Source organism: Rhinolophus sinicus, linkage group LG09, assembly GCF_036562045.2.
Source record: "Rhinolophus sinicus isolate RSC01 linkage group LG09, ASM3656204v1, whole genome shotgun sequence".
NCBI classification, from domain to species: domain Eukaryota; kingdom Metazoa; phylum Chordata; class Mammalia; order Chiroptera; family Rhinolophidae; genus Rhinolophus; species Rhinolophus sinicus.
Genome location: NC_133758.1, coordinates 36,150,916 through 36,163,364, shown reverse-complemented (window position 1 = coordinate 36,163,364; position 12,449 = coordinate 36,150,916). Strand labels below are relative to the sequence as shown.

General features: G+C 36.3%; 1 pseudogene; it reads left to right on the top strand.

Moving 5' to 3' along the window:
• The first annotated feature begins 5,794 nt into the window (after positions 1-5,794).
• LOC109452313 (ATP synthase peripheral stalk subunit b, mitochondrial) lies at positions 5,795-6,574 on the top strand (annotated as a pseudogene).
• The last annotated feature ends 5,875 nt before the right edge of the window (positions 6,575-12,449 follow it).

Genomic DNA, 12,449 nt, shown 5'->3' with positions numbered 1-12,449 from the left:
AATCATAACGAACAACCAGTTAGAACTAAAGAACACAGTTACCGAAATAAAGAACTCACTTGAAGGAATTAACAGCAGGTTAGATGAAGCAGAGGATCGAATCAGCGACTTAGAAGACAAGTTAGCAGAGATCACCCAAACAGAACAACAGAAAGAAAAAGGCTAAAAAAACAATGAAATTGGTTTAAGAGACCTATGGAATAACATCAAGCGCAACAACATGCGCATCATAGGAATACCAGAAGGTGAAGAGAAGAAACAAGGGATTGAGAACATATTTGAAGTAATAATGTCTGAAAATTTCCCTAACCTGATGAAGGAAACCAACATACAAGTCCAGGAAGTGCAGAGAGTTCCAACCAGGATAAACCCAAACAGGTCCACTCCAAGACACATTATAGCTAAAATGGCAAAGATTAAAGACAAAGAGAGAATCCTAAAAGCAGCAAGAGAAAGACAGAGGGTTACATACAAGGGAACTCCCATAAGACTATCAAATGACTTTTCTGCAGAAACATTGAAGGCCAGGAGGGAGTGGCAGGAGATACTCAAAGTGATGGAAAACAAAGGCCTACAACCTAGGTTGCTTTATCCAGCAAGGCTATCATTAAAAATTGACGGAGAGATAAAGAGCTTCCCAGAAAAGAATAAGCTAAAGGAATTCATTACCACCAAGCCAGCATTGCAAGAAATACTAAAAGGACTTCTGTAAATAGAAGAAAGACGAAAACAATATCCACAAATTTAAAAATGGCAATAACTATGTACTTATCAATAATCACTTTAAATGTAAATGGTTTAAATGCTCCAATCAAGAGACATAGGGTGGCTGAATGGATAAGAAAGCAAGACCCTTGTATATGCTGTATACAAGAGACTCACCTCAGATCAAAAGACACACACAGGCTAAAAGTGAAGGGTTGGAGTAAGATATTCCATGCAAATGGAAATGAGAAAAAGCTGGAGTTGCAATACTTATCTCTGACAAAATAGACTTTAAAATGAAGAAAATATTAAAAGACAAAGATGGACACTATATAATAATAAAGGGATCAATTCGACAAGAGGATATAACCCTAGTAAACATCTATGCACCCAACATAGGAGCACCTAAATATATAAAACAGATATTGACTGACATAAAGATGGAGATCAACAGTAACACTATCATAGTAGGGGACTTCAACACACCTCTGACAACAAGGGACAGGTCTTCCAGACAGAAAATCAATACGGAAACAACAGCCTTAAATGACACATTGGACCACTTGGATTTAACCGATATTTTCAGAGCATTCCACCCCAATGCTGCAGAATACACGTTCTTCTCAAGCGCACATGGAACATTCTCCAAGATAGACCATATGTTAGGCCACAAAGCAAGTCTGGATAAATTTAAGAAAATTGAAATCATACCAATTGTCTTCTCTGACCACAGTGCTATGAAATTAGAAATGAACTACAGGAAAAAGACTGGAAGACACACAAATTCATGGAGGCTGAATAATATGTTACTAAACAATGAATGGGTCAAACAGGAGATCAAGGAAGAAATCAAAAGATATCTCGAGACAAACGAAAATGAAAATACAACGACCCAAAATCTATGGGATGCAGCGAAAGCAGTCCTAAGAGGGAAGTTCATAGCACTGCAGGCCTACCTAAAGAAACAAGAAACATCACTAATCAACAGTTTATCTTCACACTTAAGGGATCTGGAAAAAGAACAACAAAATAAGCCCAAAGGGAGTACAAGGAAGGAGATAATAAAGATCAGATTAGAAATAAATGAAATAGAAACCAGAAAAACAATACAAAAGATCAATGAATCCAAGAGTTGGTTCTTAGAGAAGATAAACAAAATTGACAAACCTTTAGCCAGACTCATTAAAAAAAAGAGAGAGAGGACCCAAATTAATAAAATCAGTAATGAAAGAGGAGAAGTGACAACAGACACTGCAGAGATACAAAAAATCCTAAGAAATTTCTATGAGCAACTGTATGCCAACAAATTTGACAACCTGGAAGAAATGGACAATTTCCTAGATGCATACAACCTCCCAAGGCTAACTCAAGAGGAGACAGAAAACCTGAATAGACTGATTACCACCAAGGAAATTGAATCAGTAATCAACAATCTCCCAACAAACAAAAGCCCTGGACCAGATGGCTTTACAGGTGAATTTTACAGAGCGTTCCAAAAAGAATTGTCACCTATTCTCCTCAAACTCTTCCAAAAAATCCAGAGGGAGGCAAGACTCCCAAACACTTTTTACGAAGCCACTATCACCCTGATCCCAAAATCAGACAAAGACACCACAAAAAAAGAAAACTACAGGCCGATATCGCTAATGAACATAGATGCAAAAATCCTCAACAAAATACTAGCAAACAGAATTCAGCAATATATTAAAAAGATTATACACCATGATCAAGTGGGATTCATCCCTGGTATGCAAGGGTGGTTCAACATCCGCAAATCAATTAATGTGATACACCACATTAACAAAATGAAAAATAAAAATCATATGATCATATCAATTGACGCAGAAAAAGCATTTGATAAAATTCAGCAGCCATTCATGATAAAAACCCTTAAGAAAGTGGGAATAGAGGGATCATATCTCAACATAATAAAGGCCATATATGATAGACCCACAGCTAACATCATACTCAATGGGGAAAAACTAAAACCATTCCCTTAAAATCAGGAACAAGGCAAGGCTGCCCACTTTCTCCACTTCTATTCAACATAGTGCTGGAAGTTCTAGCCACAGCAATCAGACAAGAAAAAGAAATAAAAGGCATCCAAATCGGTAAGGAGGAAGTAAAACTGTCATTATATGCAGATGATATGATACTATATTTAGAGAACCCTAAAGACTCCACCAAGAAACTATTAGAGCTGATAGATGAATTTAGTAAAGTAGCAGGATACAAAATTAATATTCAGAAATCAGTTGCATTTGTATATACCAATAATAAAACATCAGAAGGAGAAATTAAAAAGCAATTCCATTTACAATTGCTCCAAAGACTATAAAATACCTGGGAATAAATTTAACCAAAGAAGTAAAAGATCTGTACTCAGAAAATTATAAGACACTGAAGAAAGAAATGAAAGAAGATACAAATAGATGGAAACACATACCATGTTCATGGATAGGAAGAATTAATATAGTTAAAATGTCCATACTGCCTAAGGCAATATATATATTCAACGCAATTCCTATCAAACTACCAACGACATTTTTCACAGAAATAGAACATATAATCCTAAAATTTATATGGGATAACAAAAGACCCCGGATATCTTCAACAATCTTGAGAAATAAGAACAAAGTGGGAGGTATAACAATACCTGACTTCAAATTATACTACAAGGCTACAGTAATCAAAACAGCATGGTACTGGCATAAAAACAGACCCATAGATCAATGGAACAGAATAGAGAGTCCAGAAATAAATCCATGCCTATATGGCCACTTAATCTATGACAATGGAAGCAAGAATGTACGGTGGGGTAAAGACAGTCTATTCAATAAATGGTGCTGGGAAACTTGGACAGACACATGCAAAAAGATGAAGCTGGATCACCTCCTTACACCACATACAAAAATAAATTCAAAATGGCTTAAAGATTTAAATGTAAGATCTGAAACCATAAAATTCCTAGAAGAAAATATAGGAAGAAACTTCACAGACATTACCCGGAGTAAGATTTTTACTGATATATCTCGAGGGAAGTAAGAGGAAAAATAAACATGTGGGATTACATCAAACTAAAAAGCTTTTTCACAGCAAAGGAAACCATCAATAAAACAAAAAGGGATCCTACTGATTGGGAAAAGATATTTGCCAATGATATATCTGATAAGGGGTTAATATCACAAATTTATAAAAACTCACTCAACTCAACTCCAAAAAAACAAACAACCCAATTAAAAAATGGGCAGAGGACATGAAGAGACATTTTTCTAAAAAGGACACACAGATGGCAAACAGACATATGAAGAAATGTTCAACCTCACTAACCATTAGAGAAATGCAAATAAAAACCACAATGAGATACCACCTCACCCCAGTCAGGATGGCTATCATCAATAAATCAACAAACAACAAGTGCTGGCGTGGATGCGGAGAAAAGGGAACGCTGGTGCACTGTTGGTGGGAATGCAGATTGGTGCAGCCACTATGGAAAACAGTTTGGAGATATCTCAAAAATCTGAAAATGGAACTACCTTATGATCCAGCAATCCCACTCCTAGGTATCTATCCGGAGAAATCCAAAACTCCAATTCAAAAATCTTTATGCACTCCTATGTTTATTGCAGCACTATATACAATAGCCAAGACCTGGAAACAACCGAAATGCCCATCAGTAGATGACTGGATTAAGAAACTGTGGTACATTTATACAATGGAGTATTACGCAGCCATAAAGAAGAAAGAAATCTTACCATTTGCAACAACATGGATGGACCTAGAGAACATTATGTTAAGTGAAATAAGTCAGAAAGAGAAAGACAAATACCATATGATCTCACTTATATGTGGAATCTAAAGAAAAGAATAAGTGAATGAACTAATCAGAAACAGTTTTGGAAAAATGGAGGAAAAACTGAGGGTTGCTAGATGGGCAGGGGGGTGGGGATAAGGGGAAGGTGAGAGGTTTTGGGAACGTACAGAGGGATAGTGGATGGGGGGAGGGGGGTTCACACAGTGTGAGGGATATAAATGATAAATGTCTAAGTTTTGCTTTGTCTTGTGCACCTGAAACTAATTAATAAAAAAAAAAAAAAAGAAAAATGGGCAGAGGACCTGAAGAGACATTTCTCCAAAGAGGACATAGAAATGGCAAATAGACATATGAAAAAAATGCTCAACATCACTAATCATCAGAGAAATGCAAATGAAAACCACAATGAGCTATCACGTCACCCCAGTTAGAATGGCTATCATCAATAAGACAAATAGTAACAAGTGTTGGAGAGGCTGTGGAGAAAAAGGAACCTTCATACACTGTTGGTGGGAATGCAGATTGGTGCAGCTGCTATGGAAGGCAGTGTGGAGGTTCCTCAAAAAATTATGAGTAGAATTACCGTATGACCCAGCAATCCCTCTCCTGGGTATCTACCCCGAAAATCTGAAAACATTTATACATAAAGACACGTGTGCTCCAATGTTCATTGCAGCTTTATTTATGGTTGCCAAGACATGGAAATAACCAAAATGTCCTTCGATAGATGAATGGATAAAGAAGTTGTGGTATGTATACACAATGGAATACTATTCGGCGGTAAGAAAAGATGATATAGGAACATTTGTGACAACATAGATGGATCTCGAGATTATAATGCTAAGTGAAGTAAGTCAGACAGAAAAAGCAGAGAACCATATGATTTCACTGATATGTGGTATATAAACCAAAAGCAACAAAAGAACAAGACAAACAAATGAGAAACAGAAACTCATAGACACAGACAATAGTTTAGTGGTTACCAGAGGGTAAGGGGGGTGGGGGTAGTAGATGAGGGTAAAGGGGAACAAATATATGGTGATGGAAGGAGAACTGACTCTGGGTGGTGAACACACAATGGGATTTATAGATGATGTAATACAGAATTGTACATCTGAAATCTATGTAACTTTACTAACAATTGTCACCCCAATAAACTTTAATTAAAAAAAAAAAATACGTGTCAGGTGAGAGTCCATCTTGCTTCTGCCCCAAACAGACTCTCACATCCAAGTCACTAGTTTGCCAAGAACCCTGAGCAGATCATCACTTACCATGCTATCCCAGGTGACATTTTCTGCTACTACCACAGTGGCCCCCTCTCTGAAGAATGCAGCCCTCCTTGGTCCAAGGGTATTGCAGACAACAAAGTTCTTTCACGCTGGGTAGCCATGTCTTGGCCTTATACCACCTCTTTCTGAATATGATGGGAAAGGTTGTCATGTGCTGATTTCTGAGGAATCCCTCCAGTTCCTTTCTCCTAAAACTGATGTAATGGGATCCTATGTGCTTAGAACTGGGCTTATCTTATATTTTCTATCCAAAGCCATATATGTGAGACCATCTCTGACATATCAACAATAAAGCTGATTGTCTATGTAATTAAAAATTATGGTGCCTGTATTGGGGAATTTGCTGACAAATTCAATGATCAAAAAATTACCCAGTTAGAAGAGGTGGAATGGGCTGCCATCAAATACATCCAGGATCCAATTGATCTGAAGAAGTCACAGTAGGCACTGATCCAAAAGCGCCATTACCTTTTTGATGTCTGGAGGAATAAGATTGATATGGACTTGGAGGTTACTTACCAGGAATGGCTGCATAAAATATACAGGAGGTAAAGAATTGCCTGGACTTTCATATGTCTGTGCAGAATATGATGCGTTGAAAGGAACAAGAGCACAGGATAAACTGGATGGATAAGCACATGGTACAGAGAAGGAAAAGGAGACAGTTGCCAGGTGCCTTGTAGATCTAAAGCTGCTTGCAAAGAAAGCTCAAGCACAGCCTGTAAATGCATCTATGTCAATTGAGACAGCTAGAAACAGTTGACTGACTAAATGAAAACTAGTTTATGTGACAAAACTAGTTTATCTTTTTTGTATTGTTGTCTATTGAAGTTACAGTTTATCCCACCTAAAAACACAAAAATTGAGTTTCATACAGTGAGAGAATTAAAGTAAGCTATTGGCCACTGGAAAAAAATAACGGGGGTGCCAAAAACTGTATACACATGGCTTGTATTTATGTTTAGTTATTGATATATATTATTACAATTTTAATACAGTTTTTTCCTTTCTTAAAATGTGTATACATTTTTTTGGCACTCTCTGTATATGCTTCAAAAGAAGGTATCAACAGAGTTAAAAAGACAACCCACAGAATGAGAGAAAATATTTGCATATTATATACTTGATAACAGATTAATATCCAGAATATATAAAGAACTCCTAAAATTCAACAATAACTGACCAATTCAAAAAGAGCAATGGACTTTAAAAGACATTTCTCTAAAAAAGATACACATATGTTAGCAAGCACATGAAAAGGTGCTTAGCATTAGGGAAATATAAGTCAAAAAACTACAATGAGATTCTACCTCACACGCTTTAAGATGGCTACTATCAAAAAAATGGACAATAACTGTTGGAGATGGTGTAAAGGAATTGAAACCCTTGTGAACTATTGGTGGGAATGTAAAGTGGATCAGCCACTGTGGAAAACAGTATGGCACTTCCTCAAAAAATTAAAAATAGAGTTACCATATGATCCAGCAATTTCATTTCTGAGTATATACTTACAAAAATTGAAAGAAGTTCCTCAAAAAAATATCTGTACACCCATGTTCATAGCAGCATTATTCACAATAGCTAAAATGTAGAAGCAAACAAGTTCCATCAATGGATAAGTGTATAAACAAAATATGACATATACATACAATAGACTGTCATTCAGCCTTAAAAATGAAGGAAATTCTGACATATGCTACAATATGGATGAAGCTTGAGGGCATGGCGAAGTGAAATAAGCCAGGCACAAAACGACTAGTCATGTATGATTCTACTTATGTGAAGTACTTATTCAAAATCAAAAAGTAGAACAGTAGTGCCAGGGGCAGGGGGAAGAAAGGAATGGGGAGTTATTGTTGAGCGGGAATAGAGTTTCAGTTTTGCAAGATGAAAAATGTTCTGAATAGGTTGGTAGTGATACTTACACATTATAAATGAATTTAACACAGCTAAGCTTTGCAGTTAAAAATGGTTAAGCTAGTTGAATTTTAAGTTATGTATATTTTACCACAAAAAAGAAGAAAAGAAATGTTATAAGGCCTTCAGAGAAAGAACTAAATGAATATATGTTCAAAACTGTATAATACAAATGAATAAAATAGTCCATTTTAGGAGAAATTAAAGATATTACCAGGCTCTAAGAAAAGGTATGCAATTTCAATACCGTAACATAAAACCTTCTGAAAAAGTAGATTGTAGTAGCTCAGAGAGGCATTTTCTAATGTAAGTGTCAAGACAGATAACAGGGCTTCTGCTTACTTTTTCTCACACACCACAATCTTCAACTCTATTTACCTCCTTCCCCAAATAATAGCAAAATAAAATATCTGGCTAAAATGTGAGAGTATGCAATAGTTATATTTTTAATCAATAATTTATTTGTTAGCATCAATTGTATATAAAGATAAAAGAAGGAGCAGAACAGGATTACTAGCAATATGGAAATATAGATGGAACCAATTGAACTTGCTGATATTGGACAGTGTTTGACCTACACGAGGGGCAAGTTCACATGGTTTATTTAATAGATATTTGACAACTAGAAAACATGGAATTCTAAAAAGATCTCTAAATGAGGTGCTTGTCTTTATTATATAAAGTGTGTTCACTTAACAGAATCTAATTTTTTAAAAAACTGTTGATGTATAACTGGAGCTCTACATTCATAATATCTGTATCCAAAGAACTTTTGTACTTGTCTTTAATTGGAGAGGCTGCAGTCTGTCATATAACTTTAACATGTGTAATATCCCTTAAATTCTTCAGACATTTTTAGGCACAACATAGTTAATGACTACTAAAACTAGTTTGGCTCTTTGATGAGTCTGGACATTTTAATTCCTATTATGGCACAACACGTTCATCTGACAGGCTTATAACTTTGCTGGTAACATTTTAATAAAATGCTTATTTCTGTGTTTTGTTGTTATTCAGCCTGGCCCAGCTCTTGGAAAACTGTAGAGTGTAAGAATCTGGTTTCAATTTCCTTCCATTTTGATTGTACCATAGCACAATGTTTTATGCTGCACATACATGTATGCATTTGGATACAGGGACGACACATTGGGGAAATGTCAATTGGTTTGCCGTTCTTGGTATATATAACAATACAACTTAATATAAATACTTAATGTATCTTACTGGTTTTGGTGATGGATTGAGTTGTACCATGGTGCCACAATTCTTGATCTTTGTAATTTGTTTGATTCTTTGGATCATTTAATTTTGTTAGGCGGGGGTGTTTTACTTCTTAATGACAAAAAGAGAGCACACTCTTTTCTAACAGCTGTTCCTTCTATGTATCCTCTCTCCACCTCTCTCCTCTGTAACAGTTGAAGCATTAAATCTAATCTTTGTATCTGAAGGGAGATTTTCCTTATATTTATCTAGGGGCTGCCTTTGTCTTCCTAATTTTTCAATTATGTGCAGTCAGAACTGGTTAATCTGAATTAGCATGCAAACTCCATTTAGAACTAAATAGAAATCAGTATAGCAAGTCAGAAAAAGAGTGAATAGCTGAATCATTTTCATTACTGCACAAAGAGAAATATTCTTCTCTGTAACAGCGCATTTGTTGTACATCCTTCCTTACTCTAACCCAAGATTTTTGAAGCTCAGCACTGTTGACGCTTTGCACCCGATAATTCCTGATTGTGGCCACTGCCCCATGCCTTGTGGAATGTTTAGCAATATCCCTGCCTCAGATGCCAGGAGCACCCTACACCCCAGTCATGGCCATCAAAACTGTCTTCTGACATTGTCAAATGTTCCCTGGGGAACTGACCAAAATTGTTTCAAGTTGAGAACCGCTGCTGTAACAACTCTAAAACCTTAATTTCGCTATAGCAGCCAGGACAAATAAAGCACTGATGTACATAGGTGTTCAAAAGTCAGTTAAAATTGACTGTTACAGCTAGTAAAAGGATGCAAAATGTTGCACAGAGCTGTACTTGGCAACTGGTAAGAGGCTTGAAGGAATCTCAGTCTGGTGTCGTATAGATCAGAAGGCACCTTGCTTACATGTTAGCACCTAATGAATACTATACACTCAGATGACAGCCAGTTAAAGGGGCTTATATTGAATACTCATCAAGTACAACTAGAACTTTAATTTTAATACATAGATGTGCTCTTTACTAACAACCTATATCTGGATTTTTAAGTAGTTGTCTATTGATACACAGGCATTAAGCCTAAGATATTTCAGTCATTAAAACTATTATTTATTACAACCACAATGTGCTATGATAGGTGTGAGGAGAAGTACAAGAATGCACACATCACCTATCCACAGCCGTGGCTCCTCCAGCCCTAGACTCAGACCAAACCCTTTACCCTGGAGCCTGTATCTCAGTCTACTCCACAGGGGTGACCTTACCAAAGCTGAAGGGCAACACATTGCCTGCTCCTTTTAGCTATTTATATCCCAACCTACAGGAAAGATGTACACATATGTATATGTATGTCTGTATCTATATCTGTATGATGTGTGTGTGGTTGGTATATATTTAGATGACAACATAAACAGATTTCCTCCAAAATAAAAGTGAACAGAACAAAAATTATTAACTCTTCTCTCTTAGGTAGGGTGAATTGTGAGGGAAATTTTGTTTATATTGAGCAGGATGGGAATATAAATGATAAAATAAGAGAAGGGATATAATGGTACATAGGAGACAATTCATAATAAAGAACTGCATGGAAGAGGGTTGATGAGACACAACGAGCCAGGCGGTGTGAGGCAAAAGATTGGAGGTATTTAGAGGGAGGGATTGCTGCTGAGAATTGTGAAATTTTGAATTTTTAAGAAATCAATGTGACTTAAGAGGAAATGTCAATACAATTACTAATAATGTCAAATATTTAATAGTCAGAAAACGATTAGTAAGAAGTCACTATCAACATTGGTGTGGTAGTTTCACCTACTAGTTCAGTTATTTCAGCCCCTTCATAGGGACTCTCAACAGCCTGCAAAAAAAAAAAAAAAAGAAAAGAAAAATATGGGAACAAGTAGAAAATTTGCCTCCAGAACTGGTACTTAAACCTCCCTTTGTTTCATTTGAGCCCATAGCTTCTTACGCTTACTGTCCCTGCATATCTTTTGGCTTTGGATACTTACCTTGGGCTCCAGGTCTGACAAAACATTTAACTGAACATGTTTTTTCAGTCCTTTACCTCAGATATGAGGAATTCTGATAATTCTGAAGAAAATAATACTCCTCTTTCACTCTGACTTAGGAAACTGAGGTTACTAGGAACAAACTTTTCCTCCTTTTTCTTCTGGGAGAAAGAGCTATTTTAGATACAGTTATTCAAAACTTGGTCTACAGGCTGCAGAAAACATTAGAAGTCCTTAAAACTTTAAAATTAATGCTATGTTTCCCATAAACTCACATGTAGTAGTCAAGATTCTTTCGGCTTTAAGTGACGGAAATGGAACTGAAACTAGTCTAAGTAGAATAAACAAATAACCAAAAAAAAAAAAAAAAGGAAAAAAGGTACAGTTCATGGGAGGGCTCATGTAACTGAATTAAAAACGCATTGGTAGATGGCTTCAGGCACTAGTAGATATAGAGGTTTATAATATTTTCAAGACCTGCTCTCTCTTTTTCTCTTTCTGTTTCTTAGATGTAATCTTTTTAAATAGCAAAACATAGCCATTGTCATAGCTAGTAAGGATTTAAATCTTACTAGCTTACTAAATTTTATGCACCAAAAAGGACTCTTGATTAAAAAACAGAAGGTAAATGCATAACTTATGCAAAGAAGAAAAAATAAATTTATGGAAAGAATATGCAGTAGTCTGCTAGATGAACGGGCAGCCTAGGAAACTGGCCTGGATAAACAGCATAAATTTCAGAGGCTAAAAATCCCAGATCACAGCACAGGAAGTCTCATGAGATGCTGAAGCCACCGCTAGTCACTCCCTACTACTGCCGATCACTGCTAGCACTGGGAAATAAAGAACTGGTTCAAAGTAACCGTAGTTCTCCAAACTACACCCACAAAAGTCTCAAAGTATTCCTGGACAGTGGCATCAGATTGGAGTAAGCTAGCTCCTACGCCTGTGTCTTAACTGCCCAAGAGTATTTAGGAGGTGTTATTTCCCCTTTAATTGTCATAAGTGGATACTGACTTTAAACAAAGTCCATTCAATGAGGATTCCATCAAAATAGAAAATATTTTCAAATGCTGTGTGGCAAAAGCTGACAAATACCCAGTAAAGCATACCCTTTTAGTGAAGAGGAAGAGAAAATAGATTTGAGTATTTAAATACATACATAGCAGACCAGGGAAGGAAGGAAATATGTGTAGGAGTTACAGACCTTGTTTCTTAACTATTTTTAGAGGCTGGAAATTGCTATTTATAAGTTCTCTTCTATAATATACTTCATGTCTCCTTTTACTTCAACTAATGACTCAGCGGTTTGGAGTTAAGTTCTTTACCCACAGGGGTTACATAGACCATAGTTTCTGGTGTATGTCAGTCCTTGGAGTACTTACTTGTATGGAGTTGACACAGCTTTCTATCACGGTTATTCCTTAAAGCAACACAAGTATGAGGAGTTGTCCCAAGGAATCTCTTGATTTCATCCATACATCTTTCCTCTTCCATTGTAAAGTTGCCATATTTGTTT